This window comes from Camelus dromedarius, chromosome 11 (genome assembly GCF_036321535.1).
Source record: "Camelus dromedarius isolate mCamDro1 chromosome 11, mCamDro1.pat, whole genome shotgun sequence".
Classification (NCBI taxonomy): Eukaryota; Metazoa; Chordata; class Mammalia; order Artiodactyla; family Camelidae; genus Camelus; species Camelus dromedarius.
This window is the reverse complement of record NC_087446.1, coordinates 57,441,871-57,457,077: the sequence shown is the minus strand read 5'-3', so window position 1 is coordinate 57,457,077 and position 15,207 is coordinate 57,441,871. Positions and strand designations below refer to the sequence as shown.

General features: G+C 45.0%; 1 long non-coding RNA gene across 4 annotated transcripts; it reads right to left on the bottom strand.

The window, feature by feature from the left end:
- Positions 1–3,873: 3,873 nt before the first annotated feature.
- LOC135322397 (uncharacterized) lies at positions 3,874–13,684 on the bottom strand. 4 transcript variants are annotated; one of them, XR_010382940.1, is made up of 5 exons: positions 13,022–13,684; positions 9,565–9,833; positions 7,690–8,890; positions 4,469–4,965; positions 3,874–4,312 (listed from the first exon to the last, which is right to left on the bottom strand). It is a non-coding gene; the product is annotated as an uncharacterized LOC135322397 (long non-coding RNA). The 4 variants fall into 4 exon arrangements; XR_010382943.1 differs by having other exon boundaries at positions 8,843–8,890; positions 13,022–13,674; XR_010382942.1 differs by lacking the exon at positions 7,690–8,890 and having other exon boundaries at positions 13,022–13,670.
- Between the last annotated feature and the right edge of the window lie 1,523 nt (positions 13,685–15,207).

The window sequence follows — 15,207 nt, the reverse complement described above, 5'->3', positions numbered from 1 at the left end:
AGGATGTTGAGGGCAAAATATGCTCTAGAACTCTGGGAGAGGGGGTCCTGTGGATCAGGGAATGGTTGCAGTAGGAGGTGGAACTTGAGCTGTGCCTTGAGACAGACAAACTTGGCTTTTGAGTGTATTCCGATTAACGTAGCACCAAATGGGAACTAGGCACTTACGTGCATTTTTCCCTAAAGCACCACATAATCTGTTTTATACACTGTGTCTAAGTAAAATCTTGGAGATTTATCTGTTTCAGGTGAAACTCTAAAATATTTTACTTGTTTTGTTTGTGATTGCTGAGGAAAATAAGCAGATTTACTCATTCTATCATTTTTGACTGGGGTTAATAATTCAGTAACTTTTTCCTGGAAGATGGGTTGCATGATTGTCATAGCTTTTAAGATTCTGACAGTTTGGAGCCATAGAGAATAAACAGCAAGCTCATATTTACAGAGAGCTCTAAATATCTGCCTTATTTTTTCCTCCCTTGGGTAGAAAGGCTAAATTATTTTGTACATGGGGGGAAAAAAAGAAAAGATAAAATACCCGTAGGGAGAGTGAACTTGAATGAGGTTGTCCACTGAGATCGCTTGACTCTGATGACTGGAGCTTATCTGGAAACAACCAAAACAAAACCAAAAACCACTTGCAGCCACGTTAGCATTCAGATCTGACTACAATTCTCGGATCCCATCATCTGTTTAAGGGAAAAAAATCTCAAATCAGAAATATCCTTGTGTATAAGTAAATTCTTCCCTGTGTTTTATATATATATATATATATATAGGTTAAAACAGAAAATAACTCAATTGGGCTCAGCGGAATAATGAATTCAATTTAGGTAAGTTTGTGAGATAAAACTGCAGTTTTACCTGGTATTTCAAGGTTTTGAAGAGATAGAAAAATGGCAGAAAGTGAATAAAAAGAACATAAGATACAAAATGTACACAATGTGATCTCAGTTCCCTGCAAGGCATGCTAAGAACTGAAGCCTTTCGACTTGACTTCCCTATTCAGGAAGCTCTTGCCCAGGAGGGCAGTTGTTTTGAATAACTTTACTGTTTATTTCAGAAATTTTGCTGGGGAAAAAAAAAATGCCTAAGTGAACATTGAATGATAGTATATAGTGACTGTTTACCAAATTTCTCACCTCATAATCCTTGTCTTGCTTTCCTTCTCAGTCCTGCAGTATTGTACCATAATCTTTATCCGGTCATCTTCGCACCTCATGTTGAAACCCTCTTCTTAAACTATACCTCCAAATTATAAATATCCTGACGCCTGTGTCCCTCTAAAAACAAAACAAAATCCTCTTAAGATTGACAAGATAGTAATCTTCCTTGCCATGGAGAGCAAAAAAGTTAAGATTTGCCTTATAAACAGAGGAATCTAGCATTTTCAAATATTCAAAGAAAAAAGGCAAGAAAGAAATGCAACAGGTAACTTGGTTATCCCTTAGGCTATGTTTGATTTTTATTTCCTTTATTTTTTATAGTAAAAATGTTATGTTTACCAGTTTAAAATAAGTTATTAGTCATATGTATATTTCTTATAACATCCCTCCAATTTTCTTGAGATATGTTCCACACCATCAGGGCACGGAGCACATATGATTATTTTGAAAGGAATCCAACATGGTGGTTCAAAATACAGACTTTGAAATCCCAACACTTTCTAGCTTCCTTTTATAATTTACTTTTCTGACTCTATATGAACTCTACTAACACTAATCTATGTCTTAATCTCCATGATTATTCTCTAAAGCCATCTTTGCCATGGTGATGTCCAAGTATGTATCTTCAGTCCAGACCATCCTCTGGACTCCAGACCCACACATCCGACTGCCACCTCAATATCACCAAGTTACGACTCAGAGACATCTCAAACTTAGCTTGTCCAAAGCTGAGTCCTTATCTCTCCCTCAATCTCATCCTCCACCAAGCTTCCACATTTCAGTTACCACTGGCAAAAGCCCTCTTTCCAGGTGCTCTGGCCAAAGAGCTTAAGGTCATTCCTGTGTCCTCTCTTTCTTTTACACTTTCATCAATCAACACATTTCTGTTGGTCCCATCTTCCAAGTGTAATCAGAATCCCTCCTGTTCTGCTACTACCCAGCTCTGAGTCATCATCAGCTTTATCTGGGTCATTGCCATAGTCTCCCCTGTGGTGGCCCTGTTTACATCCTTGATCGTTATAGTCTGCTAGTCTGTTCTCAGCCTAGGAATGAAGTGAATCAAGTCCACTATTTGCTCAAAAACCTCTAACAGCTTCACACTTGACTCACGAAGTCCTTCTAGTGTCTCACACATCCTCCCCCCTTCCCTCCTCCCGTCCTGTTACCTCTCTGACCTGGTCTCGGTTCCCCTTTGCCTTGCAATCTCTACTGCAGGATGACTGGCTTCTTTGCAGTTCCTCAAATACTCTGATCTTCCCATGCTCCCTCCTTCAGCTCCTCCAACCCTTATTCATATCCGAATTATATTCAGATTAGATTTTTCTGCCTCCCAATAAATCATTCTCACTCTCTGTTAAAACCCATTCACTCTCCCAGTGCATGCCACCTCCTTAATGATGTTCCTTCTGAGACTGAACCGGCCTGTCCTTCCAGTAGGTAAAAGAAACACTTTTTATCTCCATCATAGCACTATCGTCATCTGCTGCATTATCACAAGTCGTGCTGTGTGTTCATTTCTCCTGTAGAATGTGTGGTCTTCTCCTGCTTAAAAGTTGTCTGACTTTTCAGTGTCATCTCTGTGGCACAAAACATAGTACAGTTGTTACACTTGTTGAACAGAAACTATGAGAGTTTATCTCAAGAATCCAGCATTATTGGCCGGACCACCTGACATTGTTACATAAACTTTGACTAAGCACCTATGATCGCCAGACACTGTTCCAGCCTAGGGATCTAGTGGAGAACTGAATTAACAAGTTTCTTTCCAGTTAACATGATATTATTGTTTAAATAAAAACTAGAACGTTTTTAAAAGCTAGTAAATTTAATTTTACAAGTGTTCTAAGGAATAATCTCCTGATGTTTAAACGCAGGATGCTCTACCGTGGTTTCAACCTGTTGTAGATTTTTTCTGCTCTGAGAAAAAGCTTATTTTTCTTTCCAGTGAGAAGTTCTTGTTGAAAGGCCTTGGGTTTCAGTTCTGAACTTTCAGTAACTCGCCCCATGACCTCTAACACCTCACAGCACCTCTCTGGGCCTCATCTGTGAATTAAGGACCATGAACAGTATGATCACTAACTTCCCATTTCTGATTTAACTTGCTAAGATCACATTGAGAGGACACTGAATAAAGAGATTTAAAAAATGTGAGCTGAATTGTGAAGACTGGCCTCCTGGAAGAGGTGACGCAGCAGAGCTAACAGCCAGGATCCAGATGAACCTAGGCTCTCTACTCCTCCGCACACTGTGCTGTTGGATAACTCATGCTCTGGCCGGGTGGATATGTGTTGGGGGAAGTGGCCAAGAAGAGCAGTGGAGGGATGAAAGGGGCCCAGACAAAGCAGCAGGTCTAGTAAACTGCAGAGGTCTGCAGCATTTTCAGAGTTAGGAAGAAATGAATTGTATGTTCCTGTCATATTCTGAAGGCCTTGCCAGTTAACTGAGCACTTAATCATTCACATTGTTTCGCAGTTTCTCGGTGTTGTTGTAAGTAGCTGTAATATTCATCAGCCCTTTGTAAGGTAGTTTCTTGCAGAAACATATTTGAACTGCCTTTATTTACTCTATTTACAAGCAAACTGTTGGGTGTCTGCTCTGTCTCAGGTCCTGGGGACATGGTTACAAAGAATTCTCATGTATCATCTATGCTCTTAAGGAAATGGAAAGGAAATTAGCACATCCCTAGGCAACTTCACACCATTTTCTACTTTAATATTTATTTGTGATAGTTAATTTTATGTGTCAATTCGACTGGGCTAAGAGATGCCCAGACAACCTGTGAAACATTTCTGGGTATGTCTGTGAGGGCGTTTCTGGAGGAGATTGGTATTTGAATAAAGAAGGAAGAAGATCATCCTCCCCCATGCAGGTGAACATCCTCCCAGTGCTGAGCACCAGAACAGAACAGAGCGGTGGAGGAAGGACGGATTCTCTCTCAGCCTGAGCGGGGCCATCCATCTTCTCCTGCCCTCAGGCGCTCCCCTTTCCCGGGCCTTTGGAGCTGGACTTGGACTTTGAATCATCAGCTCCCCTGGTTCTCAGGACTTCCATCTTGGGCCGAATGACACCATCAGCTTTCCTGGTACTCCAGCTCGCAGTCAGCAGATCGTAGGACTTCTCCACCTTCCTAATCACGTGAGCCAATTCCTATAATCAATACATAGATATAATTGGTTTTGTTTCTCTGGAGAACCTTGACTGCTACAATATTTCAAAAAAAATTATGAAGAAGCATTATTTCATCTTTTGTAGATAAGGACGGAGCAGTCAAGAAGAAAGTAAATAACCAAATGACACGTGTACCTATTCAGTACCATGGGGACCGCTAACCCACGCTGACCTGACTGCAAAGTTCATAATCTTCTAACCACCTGGAGAGGGTGAGAAGATAGATAAGGCCTGTGTGTGTGTGGAAGTATGAAAGGCGACTATAACATAAGACACATGCTGAGGAAGTGGCAGCATCCTCAAGGGCTATGGAATTTCAGACCCACAGCATCTCGTTCTGATACAGTCAATCACTTATGCTGAAGGAGGGCCTTACAAACAAGGGTCTGGCTGTCCAGTCGCAGCCTTGATCTCACGCGGACCTGCAGCTCCCTGCCCCACTCGGACAAGTCCTTCGACCAGCACTACGAGTACCAGCATGTCACGATGGTACCCAGCGCACTTCCCACACAAGCACCCCAAACTCATCTGATGTCTGAAGAAGAGCAGAGGAGACTTGGTGTCTGGACAATCCTGTTTGGGGTCCTCACATGATTCATGAGCCAGAACCACGTGTTCTCTTTAGACCACACCTAAAAGATCAACAACAAAAGAAGTACATCTGGGTGGGGGCAGTTAGATCTTTTTCAAATGTAATGTACACGTGTGCAGAAGATAGTGTTCAGAGAACACTTGAAAGGTGCAAATAGTGCATCCACACCTGTGTGTGAGCTGCGCTCACAGCAGCAGAACTCAGCTAAAGGCAACTGCAAGCAGGTTACCGTAAGGTGTTTAAGATCAATTTTCTTCTAGTCAGTTCTCTTAACGTAAGTTTGACTTAATATCAAGCCTGTTCAAATTTACCTATTGCTTTTGTTAAATAAAGTCTGTACGTTGCATTTATTTAAGCGTCTGCTCGGCCCACTGTCCCTTTCTGAGAATAGTGGCTCATTCTCCCTAAAGTTACAATTCAGGCTTCATCTGAAAATTGAAGCTCAGCAATGGAGCCGATTGTACCAAGGGTCAGAGGCAGACTTTGTGTCGGTTACGGGTGAAGGACGTCAGTCCCCTCTGAAGGGCCTGGGGCAGAACCCCAGTGGGACGCTTCATGTCAGACGTTGGTGAAGAGATCCAATCTTATCCTTACATGGGGGATTTCTGTGAGTTTTCCCTTATTACCTGCAACACCCTCCCTGAAGCAATGGTAAAGATAGTTAAGCAGGGGGCAGTGAAGAGGGCTCAGGGACAAGTAAATGGCATGAGTCTAGGTGCATGACTTGGCCAACAGAGCCTGCTCAGAGTCTTCATGCACTAAACTTACCTTCCCATCTCTCCATTCATTCACCCCATCAGGTTCCACATGCACACTGCTGTATCAGCTGTCGTGCAGAGAGCTGGGCATATGGAGATGCATAAGACAGAGTCTCTTTCCTTTGGGAATTATATTTCCCTGGAAAGTCCAGAGAGGATGCCCATGCCAGCTCTACCACAGGAGAGCTGTAGGAGGCCATATCGGCCACAGAGAAATAGCCATTTACCACTTTCCTTTCCCCATATCACACTTACTAACAGCCCAGGCCACCGTTTTTCTGTGGTCAGAGGAGCAACCCTCATAAGTGAAGCACAGCAGCACATCTTAGTACCTGTCACTACCTGATCCAAGCACGTTTCATGCCCGTAATTCACTGCTTTATTGACGAACATTCGATTCTATAGCTGCAGGAAACTCTGCACACTCCCCTGGTCCATTCATGCCCTTTCTATATCTTTGTGCCCCTTTTAATGTTATTTCTTCCATAAGAACGTCTTCCTTCAGAGATCCCTTTTGACTAACTCTTACTTGGTTTTCTTAAATCAAAATTCAGCTTAATCACACCTCTAGGAAACCTCGTGATGCCCCTGGGAAGAGTTAGGTACTGGATGCAAGTCGAATTGTGTTCCCTTCAAAAAAGATGTGTTGAAAAAAAAAAGCTTCAACACACACACACACACAAACACTGTTGAGTGAAAAAAAAAAAAAAAAGAAGGGAAATATAAATGAAAGAGAGCATGCATAATTGAGAAAAAAATGTGTTGATATCTTAACCCCCTTAGTGCCTTAGAATGTGACCTTATTAGGAAATCAGCATCATTGAAGATGTAATTAGTTAAGTTCAAACGAGGTCATACTGGAGGGGGTGGGACCTTACCCCTTATAAGGAACCCCTGGTGTCCTTATGAGAAGACGGCCACGTGAAGACAGAGATGCGCAGGGAGAATGCCGGGTGAGCGTGGAGGGTGGGAGGGATGCGCATCCAAGCCAAGGAATGCCAGAGGTTGCTAGCAAAGCACCAGAAGGTAGGGGCAGAAAAGAAGGACCCCTCCGCTGGCTTCGGGGGAGCTCGGCTGAGCTGACACCTTGATTCTGGACGTCTAGCCTCCAGAACTGTGAGACGATACATTCCTGCTGTGTTAGGCCACCCAGTTTCAGTGCTTGGTTACAACTGCCCTCAGAATCAAGCACAGCGCTTTCCCTCTGCACCCTCACCACACTCTCTTTTTAATTATCTCTGTTTCAGTCTATCTTCCTCTAGACGGAATTCCTCAAGGGGAAGGACTGTCTTACTCATCTATGCTGGATCATTTCTGGAAAAGTGCTTGATAAAGGGAAGGGCCTGGGAAGGTATGTGCTAAATGAACAAATGAATGAACGGAGAAGTAGAGATTGATGACTACGTGGGAAAACATCTGTGATCCAGTCAGAGGTTTTTGCTTTGTTTTCATCTTGTTTTATTTTATTTTTAGCAATTCTCCTGCCAGAATTTTTGCCTGCAGTTCTTTAGAAATCTTAGCTTCCTTTTTATAAACGCATCTCTGAAGGAAATAGTCATACGAGAATAGGACATTTTTTGTGGTGGGGACGGAGAATTATTACAAGCAAACTTGTGGAAGAAAGTTGGTGGCAAAGGAAAGGACCCCAATGAGCGGACCTCAGGTCAATGAAACGCAGTGTTGTTCCCCCTGAGCTAGGAAGACGTGGAGTGGGGGCCCCCAAAGATCCAGAAATAAAACATTCTTCTACTTCTCAAGACTCATCCTTCCAGCCAATGTTTTTGGCCTTATTCCTCATGCTTACAGGTCACGAATGTCAATGCCTTTCTTCCCTCTATATTCTCTGACTTCTCTTCCCAGAATTAGTGTCATAACTTTCATGATTTTTCTGAACAACTTTTCAAAACTTCACTCAAGGGTCCCCCCTGCAGTAATGCCTTTGCTGACGCCTACCCCCAGCCTCTGCACCGGCGCTGCATCAGGCACAGATTTCCTGAAGGACTTACCTGCACATCTATGTGCAGTTAGACCGATCATGAGGCCCTGGTCTTCTTCAAAGCAGGAGCTACACCTTGCCCTCTTTAACATCCCTCTCACTATGGGGCGTGTGGTGAGTGCACATAAGTGTTCATGGAATAAGGAAATGAAAGGCTGGCAGACTTTGTCTCCAGGCAATTTGAAATATTTGTTATGCTCCAGCCATGAATGAGGAGAGACAAATCAGAAGGATAAGCTGCAAATCAGTATTCTGTAAGGAACGTAGCATCCTTTTCCATGAGACAGAAGGAAAAGGATTTAGCAGCGATCATTGCTGACGGGTGACAAAGACTATTTGGAGAAAAGACTTTGGAGGGGGGACAAGGGGAAGGACTCCCAACGGTAGGCGTAGCATCTCCTTCTTGGGAAAGAGTTCCGTGCCATTCTTTCTTCCTTGGCCTGCGGAGGGCGGCCAGGCACAGCTGAGCTGGCCGGCAGGAGGATAGATGGATTGCGGAAGGTCCTTTGAGTAAAACTCTCTTCTCTCATTCTGGTCTAATCTAATTCAAGGGGCCCAGATTGGTTGGGGAAGACAAAACCACCCAGGCAAGAAGAGTCAAATATCCTCAGCAAATATTGGCAGTGCTCATTTACTCCTCGTTGGCCCAGGACCCCAAAGGTGGGGGAAGAGAATTCCTGGCCCAAAATATAATTAGTCAGCCTGCTGGTTGGGGCTCTAATTTAATCTGGGCAGCTGTGCCAGGAGCCTGTATTAGCATGACACTGGGAGGCGGAGAATATAATTACTGAGCAATAGAGTAGGGGAGGAGAAGTGGGATGGTGACCGGTTTGTGCCTGTGTTAGAGGATGGGGGTGGGAGGGTGATGTCAACGGAAAGTGCAGATTCCCCTGGGAGAAGGGAATAGGAATGAGGCTTCTGTCAGTGGATGGACGGTGACTTTAATTTGGCTTTTGAGAAATTATGTGTGTGGTGCGCAGGATGTGTGTGTGCGCCCGTGTGTTGGTGTGTTTTGGGGGGGCCGGGGTCCTTGTAGCTAGCGGCGAGTCCACTCTGCATGACAAAGGTGAGACTGAGAGTTGATGGATGGGCCTTGTTGGTTACTGCGCTTGCTTGCTCCGGAGGGGAAGGGGCGAGGGGAAGGGAGTGTAGGAGCAGGTTACCGTTGAATTCAGGGCAAATCTTCGAAGATGCTTTTTCAGTGAGTCTGTCTAAATGGGGAAAGCAGAGTAAGGATTTTCAGTTTGCACACTCATTATCTCCTTTTTGTCTTAGGCAAAAGAGATGTGATTGAAAAAAGCATTTCTTAGGCAATTTCATTGAGACCAAAAAGCTACCAGCTACTAATTTTACTTCCAGGGTGCCTACTTTGTGCAGAGCTCTGGGTCAGGCAGCTCGTACTTTAATGTCTTAAGTTGTCCTTAGAAAGCTCAACAAGGTGTTTGGTATTATAATCCCCACTTAAGAACTGAGGAAACCGAGGCTAAGATGTGAATTACAGTGCACACATTCACACAGCCAGTTAAGTGTTGAAGGTATAATTTAAATCCACTAACTAAACACTATGCTATTAACCAACAACCCAAGATAGGCGTTATCCTCTCCATTTGTATTTGGGGAAACTGAGGCTCAGGGTGGTGACGTAATTTGCAGTAGCAACATGAGTTAGAATCACAACCGGAAACAGAACTTGGCTCTCTCACGAAGTTGCCTTTTTGCAGAGAGGGCGCGTGGGGAAAGAAGAAGATGTATTTACCAGGAAAAGAACTGGGTATCTTGAAAGATGCAGAAATAAAAGAATGGTTTTCCTCACCCTCAACCCAACACTCCTTTCATTGTAAGTAAAAAGTGTGATAATAAACAACCGACTTCCCTGCTCACTTACCACGCGCTAGGCGGTGTTCTAAGCTCTATGCACCTCTCATTTCGCTCCACAGCACTAGAGATGGGCGTGATTGTTGTTCCGTGCTCTGTGAGACGACTAAGGCTTCGAGGCTGCGCGGTTTGCCCAAACTCAAGGAGCCGGGGAATGGCAGAGCGGGGACTCTATTCCCAACAGCCCCACATGCTCTTAATCCCCATCCCTCCACTCCTTCAGGCATCATCACATCCGTCCTTCCGTGTTCCCAGTGGACCAGCCAGGTTTATCCACCCCTAAAAAGTGACATAAAACATCAAAGATCCACAGAAATCTTCCTTTATTTCAACCCTAAGCCCGTCCCTTTAATGTTTCAGCCTGTTATTGGGGGAGTGGGGAGACATACAGGTATTTATCAGGTATCTTTTTTTTTCTTCACTCTTGGAGTTAATTTTCCCATTGGCTTTTGACCTTTCCCTTCCCCTGCAAAGTACCGCCAATTTGTTCTCTGTCCTATCCCTGGGGCCTCTTGTCTTTTAAGTGAAAAACAGAGGAGAAGCCTGGTTCTTCCTTTCCTTTTGTGCTTCGAGGTTCCATCACTCCTTCAGCCCTATTTTTCCCAGCAAAGACTTCCCACTGGGGCCTTAAGAGCCACTGGGATTAAGAGGGGAGAGAAGCCAGCTCTCGCCTCCCGAGGGAGGGAAGGAGGGAGGCTAAGCTGGAGGAGGTGGCCCTGCCTGCCTGGCCAGTCCTGCTTGCTCAGCTGCTCAGCATCTGCCCTGCACCCAGGAGTGGGTCTTCTCTAGGGTCCCTGCCAATCTCCTGGGCTCTGGCAAAAGGAGCCAAGGAGGGCGCAGATGTGTCCTGCATCCCAAAGCCTACGGGTACCACAGGGCAGCTCGAGAGCCCACGTCCAGGAAGCCAGAAGAGACAACTTGACTTCAGAGGTCTCCCCACCCCTGACGTCCTCCCCTACTGCAGCTTGCATTCCCCACATCCTCTTGCTCCTTCCCCCAAATCCTCTCCCACCTCCTCAGAAGGCTCATGTTATAACGAGAAAAAGCTTTTGCCTGACAAAGAGGTTCGTTTTGTCACTAACTGTGTGGGCAATATCTTCCCCTATAAAGTGAGTCAAACGGCATCTGGCCTTTATTTCCCCCGAAGCTGGGAGGACAATGTGTATTAGGAAGCTGGTTCCATCAGTTACTGAGGCAATGACAAGGGTTTGCTCTTGGTATCACCATGGCGATGAGCGGAGTTACAAAGCAGCAGAAATGAGTCAGGTTCCATAATCAGCCAGATCAAGGGTGAGATCCTGGCCTCCCTTGAGGCAGCTGGAACTCAGTTTCTTCATCTACACCTTGCAAATAATGCTGCCTGCCTTGAAGGGTCACTGCAAGATTGAAGCGAGGGGATGTATAGTGAATCATCTAGAGGAGAGGCAGGTGGAGAGTGAGAGCCTGACAATGTTTGTCTTCTTCCAGATTCTAATGCTCCCCACGTCCAAGCCAGAGCTGCAGGCTCCTGTGCTTATCTCTGCGCGGGCTGTGCCTTGCACGGGGGTGTCTGCCCGAGGGAACACACACAGCCGAGGTGCGTGCTCTGACATCATGCAGCACTGGCCTGGAAGAAGGGTGTCTTTTCCCCTCTAACCTACCAAGGTTGTCATGTGCTAGCTCAAGGTTAAAAGATTTCTTAAGGCAGGTGAGGACTTGAGTACCAGACTTCTAGGCAGAAGGAAGGCAAGGTATAGGAGTTCGAGATAGTAAAGTCTCACACACACACACACACGCATAGTCTCAACTTCCAGAATATTTCTAAGCATGTCTCTGATTATACCCTACCCTACTCCGTGTAGTTTTGATGTATTTTTGACTCTCCATCATTAAGAAAATATAATACTAAAACTAGTAGGTGAAATTTGAGAGTTTGAATATAAATAGGGTATTTATATAGGTTCAAAATATTTAACAGACTTATTAGTTAAATAGGAAAATTATAAATTTAACAGTAAAATACAAAACAAAACAAAAAGAGAATGCCATCTTATTTTACCAATAATGGGGAAATTGATGCCACATGCTTCCCGACGTGGAGCACAGAGAAGGATGCCACATCACACGCCTCATCCTGATCCACACGGGGTTTCTGACCCAAAGTTAATCACATGAGCTGCAAACAAACCACCCTGAGGGACCCTCCTCAGAGCAGAAGGACTGTACTCTCCCAAAGTGTCAAGGTCACGAAAGAGAAAGGGAAGCTGAGGAGCAGTCCCAGATAAAAACAGACAAAAGGGACATGAAATCTGTGTGCCGTGTGCGATTCTGCACATTGTGGGGAAAATCATGAAATTTGAATAAGGTCTAGGTTAGGCGATAAAATTACATCAATGTCAAATTTCCTGATTTTGTACTAGACTTGTGAAAATCGTTATCTTTAGGTGAAGGGTAAAGGGGCATGACATTCGCAAACTATTCTCAAATGGTTCAGGAAAAAAGACGGTGTGGTCAAGCAAAATACTGACCATCGTAAATCAGAGTGGCAGATGTCCTGGAGTTCTCTTTGCTCTTCTTACAGTCTTTCCATAAGTTTGAAATTATTTCAAGAGACAAATTTACAAACCAAAACAAAGTTCAAACCCTGAACTGTGACATCCAAGGATTTCTAATCTAGCCTCAACCTGTCTTCACCATCTTGTGGTCCACTCATTCTTTGCCATACAACTCACTTTGCACAACTTGAGTTTTCCCAAACATAACCGGTATGTCCCATCTTGAGATTTATGCTCACTCAGCCCTGCCAGCACAGCCTTCATTTTATTCCTTACCGTTTTGAGATCTCATTCAACTTTGACCCAAATAAAATTTTACCTAACCTGGGGAAGAAACCCTCATTTACCCAGTTAACCCCTATATCCATCCAGTCTCGTTTGGGTTAGGTCAGCCTTCTAAGCTGTGGGCTAGTCACAGAGCCCACCTAGATAAGGAACCACAAGCAGAACTCAGAGAACCGGTATAGGCTGCCACCTGGTGGTCTGTAGGAAAAGAACAGCTTGAAGAGTTCATCTGTGAGCACAGGGGTTTTTGCAGGATGGGAAGCAGCAGGACACGCAGATTCTGCGTAATGTCTCATTTAATTCATCTGCGAGTTACAAAATCCACTCTGTAGATTGCTTTGGAGACTAGAGATAAGACATTCACTCAATAATAATGGTAGCTAGTACTGTTAGAAGCGTCAAATATTACACTGGAAAGAACCTTAAAGACCATTTATTTTCATCTAATCATTTTATAGTTAAGAAACCTGAAATCCAGGAGAGACACGGAGCAAAGCCTCAAGGACAGGTTTTTTGGCTCCTCAGCCCTGTGCCAAACGTAGGTCAGAAGAGACAAGTTCATTGTGAGTTTAGCAAAAATTACAGTATGTAACTGTAGAGCACTTTGGGATAAATCTCATTCACACCCACCCCCTCATTCATGCCTACCTTCAAAGGTAGGCCTGGCCGGCTGCTGGCTCCGAGTAGGTAAGGGCAGCAGGGGCTCCAGAAGAGGCAAATGTGCCCTCAGGGAAGGAGGGGGAGGAGCAGGTGCCTTTGAAAGATGAGTGTTTCCTCCGTGAGGTCGACCAGAGCCTTTCGAAGTTTGGGTGGTTACCCTCCAGTTTTAGTTTCTCTTGCGTGTGAATCACTTCCTTTCACAGTCTCTCTCTGGGCTTCTCTCTGGTTCGGTTTCTCTTCTTTCCTCTCCTCCACTTCTTCCTCTTTCTTTGTCTCTAACCCTAACCAAGAGAACTCTCCTCCGAGCCAAGACTCCAGCACAGACCGAGAGCTGGGCTCGATGCTACGCCATCTCCCCCAGGGCAGCTCTCCCTCTGATCAGAAGGTGACGGTTATCCCACTTCCTCTGATTAACTGACACAACACTGATGAAACCCTGTAACATGTTAACATCTTTCCAGAAATCCTGGTCAGTCGTTCCCCAGTCCATCACGGGGTTCTGTCTTCTGCTTCACTCTCTCCTGACCCTGTGTCCACTCTGCCTACCAGGATGGTCCACTGCAGCCGGGGACAGCTGTCTAACTTTGGTGCAACGGCCTCAGGGCTTCCCTTTAGCAGAGATGAGAGAAGGATGTAGGCTTAGAAAAGAGCCCCTTGCCCCCCACTTCCTCCAATCCGCTTACTTCTGCCTCCTCCTCGCTTATGGAGAACCCCAGTTCTCATGTTCTGCCCCCAAACCCTAATTCCACACTCAAACCCTACATTTTTTTCCCTTATACCAAATCTACAGCAGCCTCCAAATTCTACGTGCTGTTGGGACCTTTAATACCTATCCTTTTTAAGATTTTAGAGTCCTGAACCTGAAGACCTCAGCTTTAAATGTTCCCTAAATCCATGAGGTCACCTTCCTGCTGGACTTGCTCCATCGATTCTCTAAGGTTCAACCCACCTTAAATACTCTTTCACCCGAACTCCTTCCAAGAGAGTTTCAATTCATAGCAGCTTATTCAAAGCTTCAGGGAGCTGTGCCTTAAAGAATCAGGTTTTGCTTGTGTTAACCATGTAGCTCCCCAAGTTATTTGATCACCCAAGAGAGTAAGCCCTCTGAAGGGTAGCATTTGATACTGTCTCTCTGTATATTCCCCTGGATCTAGCTTACCTCTGGAGCTTAGAAGGCACCCAAGCGAGTACAATTTACATAGAATTCTAACTTCAGATCTCTAAAGGACTACTCTCTGCAGACCCATGACATACCGCTCTTCAGTTCTGCTAGACCTTCCAGTAGGAAGATACAGCAAAACAGAACAAAAACCTTTCTTGCAGTTGGGTTGAGTGGTTCAGGAGAACGGGTCTGTTAGAAAAGTCAGCAAACCCCGTTTCTTGGAATCCTGTACTTGCAGAACACAGAAGCAGAGAAAGGGGCGTGCTCACCTTGGTGGACCCCTTTCTGTGTGGAGAAAGTTCAGAAAATCCTTGATTAATTGAACTACCACCTCCTCCCCCAGGACTCCTTCCACGCCCTCTCCCCACTTTTGAGCCTTGAGGTACAGGAAGGAGACACATTCACTCAAATTCCCACATTAGGAATTGGAAGAAACAGACTCAGTGAAAAACAGCTGTTTGCAAACGCCAGGATGTGAAGGAGGAGAGAGCTGAGAATTGGAATGGAAACAGATCGCCTGCATCTGGGCCTGGGCGGAGGGGCCCAGCTGCTCGGCCCAGAGCAGGGCCGTGAACAGCAGCTTCTCCGCCGTGGGACAGCCTCTCTGGGCGGCTGTCCTGGCTCTGCCCCAGGTCTGGCTGGGCAGCCTGCCAGCTGGCTCTCAATTCCGTGCCCAACTCCTGCTCATCTGTTTGATGGACACCTCAGTGCTCAGAAACTGTTCTTACTTCTCTGTGTCGTCAGGTGACGAGTCTGGAGGATAATATCATTCAAAAGCAATTTTTACTTGTCTTTGCAAAGGACAACAGTTTGGTTTTTTTTTTCCCCAAACGCGTTCTATAATACCTTGCTAATGATTTCTTAGCAAAGATCTGTCACGTAATATTTTCGTTTTCCATAATAAACCACACACAGTTACACGAGAGAAGAGAAAAAGAGTATGTGTACACACCGTGGATTCCTAGAGCCAAGCAATGTTAGAAAATACTTCTCTCCTTGTCAGACGATGAAA